Genomic DNA, 8,363 nt, shown 5'->3' on the forward strand with positions numbered 1-8,363 from the left:
GATCTGGAAGCTCCCGCCAGCCCTCAGCCCTCCTTTCTCTTGGTTCCCCCTTCACTTAAGGCCCATTGTTCTTCCTTGGTGTATTTTTGGGACAGAGGCAATTCTGGTGCTAGGAGAAATTTGGAGACTGGCTCAGGGCCCGTTGTGGCACTTGGTTGGTTGGCAGCCTCTTTAGCTGCTTGGTCTGCCAGTTGGTTTCTCCTACTAATAGTGTCGGTACCTCTCTAGTGGTGCTTGCAGTGAATGACTGCCACTTGACAAGGCTTCCAGACTGCCTCTAACAGTTGAAGGATTTCTTCTTTGTTCTTGATTTCTTTTCCTCCTCACAATAGTCCCCTCCCTTTATAAAGGGCTCCATGTACATACAAAGTAGCAAAGGCATACCTTGAGTCGGTATAGATATTGGCCTGTTTCTCTTCAGCCTACTGCAGAGCCTGGATGAGTGCCCATAGCTCGGCCACTGTGCCGACCAGCCCTGTGACAGAGCCTCAGCTCTAACTACCTCATCTGTGGTTGTTATTGCGTAGCCGGCTTTGTGCTGTCCTTCCTGGATGAAGCTGCTCCCATCGGTGAACAATACCAGTTCTAGGTTCTGAAGAGGAACGTCGATCAAGCCCGGCCTGCTTGAGACTTCATCCATAACCCCTTCACAATCATGGTCAGGAGGTCCCTCCTCAGTGGACAGAAAAGTAGCAGGGTTCAGCGTCCACACAATCTCGAGGCGGACACATGGATTTTCGCAAAGCAGTCCCTGATAATGAGTTATCCCGGTGTTGGTCAGCCACTTGTGTCCCTGAGTATTCATTAATGCAGTAACATCATGGGAGACCTTGACATTTACATTTTGTCCCTGCGTGAGCTTGTCCACTTCCCTGACCAGGACTACCATGGCAGCTAAGGCCCAGAAGCATGGTAGCCATCCTGCAGCCACTGGATCTAGTCATTTGGACAGGTATGCAATCGGGTGCTGCCATGGCCCGACTGTTTGTGTGAGGATCCCCAGTGCAGTATAATTCTTCTCATGTATGAATAGGTTACAGTCCCCTTTCATGTCCGATAGTCTTAATGCTGGGGCACTGGTTAAAAGTCTCTTTATTTCTCTGGAAGCCTTTTCTTGTTTGGTGCCCCATCCCAGGAGGTCTTTTCTGGACCCAGCTGTGGCCTTGTACAGTGGCTTGAAAATTTCAGAGAAACCTGGTATCCAGATCCGGCAAAATCCAGCAGCCCCTAGGAATACAAAGACCAATTTCTTAGTGTTTGGCCAAGGTATTGAACAAATGGCCAGTTCCCTGTCATGTCCAAGTGCCTAATGTCCTTCTGAGATGATGAACCCAAGGTATCTGACCTCCTGTTTGCAGATTTGTGCCTTCCTCCCTGACACCTTGTATCCCGTGGTAGAGAGTAGGGCTAGCTCTAGTACCTCTCCAGCAGTCTTCTTAGGTAGGGCTACCAGCAACAGGTCATCTACGTACTAGAGTAGGGTGCAATTCAAAGTCTCTCCAGGGAAGACAGCAAGATCTGTGGCCAGTGTTACTCCAAACAGGGTGGGTGAATTATTGAAGCCCTGTGGCAGTTGAGTCCAAGTCAGTAGTGTCTTTCTCCTGGTGTGTGGGTCTTCCCAAACAAAGGCAAATCAGAGGCAGAAAAAGGCATCCTTGAGATTGAGGCAGGTGAACCAGCCTCAGGAGGGTGTACGGGTTCTGGACCTCTGGGTGGATGGTGACCACTGCATAGTTGATGATGCAGAGGTCCTGGACAGGGCGGTAGTCATTCCCTCCAGGCTTTTTTACAGGTAAGAATGGAGTGTTCCAAGGTGATTGACATTCAACTAGAATTTCGGTATCACACAAATACTGGATGTGGTCTCGAATTTCCAAGTGCTTCCCATGGCACTGGACACTGCCTTTGTGTGACAGAAGTGGCTCCTGGCTTCAGGTCTACCACAATGGGTGCGTGATTTTTGGCCTGACCTGGGGGTCCCTTTTCTGCCCAGATAGCAGGTAACTCTTCTAGCAGGCTGGTTCAATTTCTTTGTTTTCTTTCCAGAGAACAGAGCTGCTATTCATCTTCCCTGGGCACAGTCACAGCCATAATTAGAGCAGGTTGGCTCCCCAGGGTGAGATTGGTGGGCTTCCCGGGGACAAAGGTGATCTGTGCTCCAAGCTTCATTAATAAGTCTCTACCCAAAAGGGGGATGGTGCACTCTGGTAGGTACAGGAACTCATGAGTCACTAGGTGGCCCTCTAACCGACATGAGTGGGCTTTGCAAAACAAGAGGGCAGCTCGGTCCCCTGATAGTTGTTGTTCAGTCTGTAAGAAGAGCCACAGGCATGGTCACCACAGAGTGTTAAGCCCCAGTGTCTACCATAAAGATCATTGATTGGCCTCTACTTCTATTGCAACCATAGGCTCCCAGGGACCCAGGATAAGGGAGCCCAGTCGCCCCTAGTCTGACTTTGCTCCAGCCAGGCAAATAAGGTCTTGGATGACTGGCTCAGGCTGGTATGTTCTTTCATGGAGTTGATTGAACTTCTTTGACCTTTCAGACATCTTCTCGCAGTGGGGGCACTCATTTTTCCAATGGCCGGTCTCTTTGCAGTAGGTGCATTGGTCGTGGTGTAGTGGTGGTCTCCTTTTGGTCTCTCCCTTCCATGGGGGAGCAGTCTGTTGTACCAGGCCTGGTTCCCTAATGCGGCTGCCAGCAGGAACACTTTTTGTTTCATCCACTTATCAGCTATCTTTTGAGCCTCCCGGTCATGGTTCACAAATACCTTTTTGCAACTTCCAACAGCTGGGTGACATTCATCCCAGCAAAGCCCTCTAATTTCTGAATCTTGTGGTGGATATCAGTGTAAGATTGAGCCACGAATACTGTGTTGACCATGCGTTGGTTTTCTCATGCTTCAGGGTCAAAAGGGGTATACACCCAGAATGCCTCGCATAGTCTCTCATAGAACTCTGTGGGTGATTCATCTGGCTTCTGGAGTACTTGTGCCATTTCGGAAATGTTTGTCGGCTTTCTGGCCCCAGCTTTCACGCCTGCCAGTACCTGTCGAGAGATTCTCTTCTGTTCAGGATGTTGAAGTCTCAGTTGGTCCTGGCATCAGGCACAGCCCCCAAGGCCCATGCTATGGGGTCTAGTACACTGTCCAGTGCTTGTTCTTGGAGCTATCCTCATGTTTCTGACAGAATTCGGCATCGTTCTTCAGTGTTGAAGAGAGTTAGGAGGAGTTGGTGACAGTCATCCCATGTAGGCTGATGGGTTTGGAAGATGGACTCAAGCAGGTCAATCATTGCCTAGGGTTTCTCCAAATAGGATGAGGTATGATACTTCCAGTTGAGGAGGTCAGTTGTGCTGAAAGGCTGATAGTAGAGGACAGGGCGGCCCGGCTGAAGTGTACCATCTTTGCTAATCTCAAGAGAGCCTCAGAGAGGCATCTTGAGAGGCACAGCCTGCTGGGCTGGCTGTGTGGCTGAGCGAAGATGCGCTGTGGATTTGGGCTTGGTGGCCACTAAGGCTGTTGGGGTGGCGAAGGCACCGATAGCGGACAGCTGTCAGGTAATTGCGGGGTAGAGTGGCTGTGCAGGGACTAGTGGAACTGTTGGGATGTACTGTAGTGGGAAGAGAGGTTCTTCCTCAGGGTCCCCTTGGTGGATGACTCTTGCTGGCTCTTCCTTGTCCTTTCCCTGAGTCAGTCGAGCCACAAGTATCTGTCCCTGCTTATTTGCGCAGAACCAGGCCCAAGTGGGCACTACAGTAGTGATTTTCAACCATGAGTCTATGTATGGAAACTGGTCTGGATGTCCAGGGATCCCTGTCACTACCAGGTATACAGCTCTAAGAGTGGGGACGTCCAGGGTCCCTTCGGAAGGCTATGCTACCCTGAAAGAAGGCCACTCAAGCTCACAAAGAGGCGAAGTTTTCTTGGGGTCAATTTGACCTCGTAATACCCTGGGAAATCTTTCTTAAAATTTTTCAACATACAATTTAAGACAATTGGCTTAGAGGAAACTCCACCCATATTGCCTTAGGGAGCTTCGTAATGGAGGGGGAAAATAGACCTTAAAATTTCAAGAAAATAATTTGACAGAGGGCCCCTATATCAAAAGGGCCATTTGGAGATAGACAATTCTTAAGCTAAATCAGTAATCAATTGTTTCCCCTCCTTGTATATCCCACCCTGTGTTGGTGGTGCAAAGACAAACAAGAGTGGATGCCTCCTCCAAAGAGGAGACCACTCAGGTGCTTGTCTGGCTGTGTCTCGAAAGAGCTTTGGTAATGCTTGGCCGTAGCAGACTCAATTTTGTGACTTATGATCGGATACTAGTCCAATGCCTCCCTGGACCATATGCTGTGCATCACAGAATCGTAGACGAGTCCACTCAGACTCCATAGCCTTTAGGGGACCTTACGGGTACCCAGTCATATAGCCACAAATTTGTACCTGACCGAATCAAACCTGCTAGGTCGCTCATTTACTTGCACATTCACACACCAGATGTTAAAACATTGCCTCCCCGCTTTTTGGAAGGCCCTGACCTTTGTCTCCCCACAACCACCCCCAGGAAGACCCTGACCAGTGTCTTCTAACTGAAGACTTTAGGAGGTGATCAAGCTCCTCTTCCATCTGAAAACAGAACCTGACTGGGGTGCTGAGCCCTGGGGCCTTACCTTATCCTGTGGCTATTCCTGGTGAGTTGGTCCGTCCCTCCTCTGAGTCTGGTCAGGGCTTGGCCATCCAGAGAGTAAGAGCTCCAATCTGAAAGAGAACCCAGAATACCGTCAGGTGATGCGCCTTCTCATTCATCTTGGAGCCTCTCCAGCCCAGCCTGGCCAAGCCACCAGTTCAGCAGCTCAAAGGGCCAGCATGGTTAGAATCTCACTGGGGCCTCCAGAAATGTTGCAGAAAAATCAGACTGGTGAGAAACCAAGCACCACATAAAGAATTGGAGAACTCAGGTTTATCATGCTGGCGGTCCCAGAAGAGCTAGCACTCTGAAAATCTGAGTCCCGAGCTCAGGGCTAACCTTACTTTTATAGGTTTTATGCACACAATTATAGTTGGCATGGGCTGATTGGTTAATTCGTCCTCAGGTGGTTACAGAGCATGCAAGATGCTATGGGCTACGGGCAGTTACAGAGCATGAGATTTTCAGACAGGAACTTAGGCAATACATCTGCTATCTAGACAGAACAAGCAAAGGGGAGGGTGAATCTTCAGTTGATCCGAGGTCACCCTGCCCTTCGGCCTATGTGGCAAGCATGTCTACAGAAGCAGAACAGGGAGCTGATTACAAGGTTAGCCATTTGAGTAGAAAATTCCTCATCACCATGACCCGCTTTTAATTAAGAATTTTCATGTTTGAGATAGTGAAAGATGGCAGACTAGGTAAAAGCAGGGTTCACCTCCTCCCAGGTCTGCATTGAAATTATAACCCAATTATAAAATAATCAACATGGAGAATCACCTGAATTCTAGCTGATCATACATATATATCTGAAAATATAAAGAAGGAGCCACATCAAGGCAACAGGTAGGAAGGGCAAAGTCACAAACTGGTCTAAGGGCAGTTAACTAATGACAAGTATGTGTTAGCCTATGCCGCTGTGCTCAAGCAAGTCTTCTCATGCAGACATGACCTTTCGATCGAAGGGCTGTTAGGTGGCCATGTTACACAGATACCCTCATTTTCACAGTGCTTATGTGAATTTTACCAAGGAATGTGGAAGCGTTATTCAAAAGTGAGCACCACACCATCACCCCAATGTCACGTGATCTCCCTGTGATGCACTCAGGCCAGTCTCTTGATGGTCACGTGAATCCCGTGGGTAAGCCTGGTGAATATTGCAAGATTCCCTAATTCTTGTTACAAAATTTCCAGATGACTTCCATCTCATTTTCCTGTGCTTGTTAAAACAAGCATTTTGAGTACACATTTTAGAGACTGCCTCAATGTCAATATCTCAGTTTTCTTTCCATGGTAGTTAAACTAGTCTTTCACAGAATTTGTAGTCTGAGGTTTGCTATAGAGAAATTCTGAGGCAGCCATTCTTTCTGCCATGAAGAAGTATCCTCACAATGACTCAGCATTTTTCCTACAATACAGCCAAATATCAGCTGTTGTTTCCATGGCTATCCAGTGGCTTCCTCACAGACCCTCAACCTCCAATTATCAACGCAGCTAATGTGCGACCGCCATCTCCACTGCCATAAAACAGGTTTCCTGACAAACAATACGTGAAATGAATTAAGGTTCATCAACTGCCTGCATATATCGTCGACCTCAAGGAAAATTTGTAATGTGGACACTACATTCGTTTGGAGGTCAGTTAGGAAGCTGTCTCGGCTACCTTCTATTCCACACAGACAAATGTTTTCTTAGTGTTTATGTGAATTTTCTCAAGTGATATGCACTCTTCATTGTGAAGGGAACACTACATGTTCCCATTTGTCACATGATCTCCCTATGTTTCATACTGTCCAGTCTCTTGATGGGTACCTGTTTCCCATGAGTGGTCAGGTGATCCTGCCTTGACTCCCTCTAGGCCTGACTCCCAAGGTTAACACTGTCTAATTTTGAACAGACTAAACTAAGGACCTACTCACACGACCAACATCCTAGACCCTGTGACAGAAACTAATATGCAGTGCATGGCCCACAGATCAAAGCTGCCGATTCCTACTGAAAGCAAAGGATACTGATCTTCAAGTAACAGTACTGTCCTCTACTCAGATGACATAGACTGCATACCAGCAACACTGTATTCTCTTGTGAGGATGTAGATTGGTGACATGGGCCCAAGGCACAAAGACTGTCTTTTCCTGACAGAAAGTAGAAGGGATACTGGGACCCAAGGCACTAAGCCTGTCCTCTCTGAAAACTAGTAGATAGGAAAACTTAACCCACAGGGCAAGTCTGTCCTCATGTAAGAGAGTCTTATCTCGAGATTTAGGACCTTGTCTCTTGCCTACATTTCTAATTAGGAACCAGTGTGCTGACCTTGGTTTGCAGTTCCATTCCCTGCTGCTAATTCTAGGAAGTAGATCTGAAAAATTGGCTCACAGCATTTCTTCTAACTTTGCCCAACAAAGACAGAAGGGGTGGCATAAGCCCACAGTCCCAAGCCTGTCCTCTGTGAAAAAATGTTGCCTGGAGTCCGACACTCATTTTTTTTTTTTTTGGAGCGCAGGATACAGAGTTTATTCGAGTCAGCACAGACCAGGCAGACTTGCCTTCCACACTGTAGACAGAAGCAGCTCCAGCGGAGGCAAGGTTGTCATGAAACCGTTTTAATTCCGTCCCCTCCGCGTGACAAGCCGGCGGGCAGGCAGTGAGACATGCCGCACTCACTACAATACTGAGCCTGTAATTGCTGGTATCAAAATATACATCTGTGTCACCATAAAAAACCACACGTGCTGCCCTTGTCTCGTAGAAATCTGAACCAAGCCTGGACCATCTAAAAGGAACTAGTTAAAGCCCCAGGCCCACAATGTCAAGACACCCAATTAATAACAAATTCCATTCTGAAGACCTAGGCCCACAAATAACCAGCCTGGCCCATGCTACCAGAAAATCTTGTGGACACCTGGGCTTACAGAACCAAGCTGTCATCTCCTAGGAGGAGAAAGAATGGACGATTCAGTGCATGGCTTCAAGACTGTCCTCTCTTTAAAGAATTTATGAAAGAAATTGGGCCGAAGACACCAGCCATGTGTCATCTTAACAGTACATTCAACACAAACTTGTCCCACATCACCAATTTTCCTTTTCAAAAATTTTTGAAAGTGGACCATAATTTACAGCACCATGCCTTTCACCTGGTAAGAGAAGGTAGTGTGGGCACTAAGAACCTGGCATAAAGCCTGAACTGTTTTGTAAAGAACTCGATTGGGGACCTTGGAGGCACTGCCAATCATGTCCCCTATTTCCAGGAAGTAGAATGCAGACCTTGGCCCACAGAATCTAGCCTAACTTTACTTAACGGATCCTGAGGTGGTGGACTTGGCACACAGTAACAAGATCTTCTTGGTAAGGAAAAAAAGTCTATAGAAATCCATGGCCCTGGATCCAGTCCTCTACCTGAACTAGGGTAAGCTAGGTGGATTTAGAAAACACAACACCACACCAGTCCCATTTACAAGGTACACTTGAGTCCAAAATGTTTCACACTCTGAGGCCCTGTTCAAAGAAGTAAAGTGAAAACCTACGGCCACAGCAACAAGACTAGTCACCTGGTAGACAACAAATCCCTAAGGGGTCTTCCTTGATCCTCACGTGAATCCCATGAGGTGTTCACTTGACCTCCTTGTGATTCCCTAGTGATTGACACATGATTTTCAAGGAACGTCCACCTTATT

This window comes from Pteropus alecto, unplaced genomic scaffold, assembly GCF_000325575.1.
Source record: "Pteropus alecto unplaced genomic scaffold, ASM32557v1 scaffold3, whole genome shotgun sequence".
Classification (NCBI taxonomy): Eukaryota; Metazoa; Chordata; class Mammalia; order Chiroptera; family Pteropodidae; genus Pteropus; species Pteropus alecto.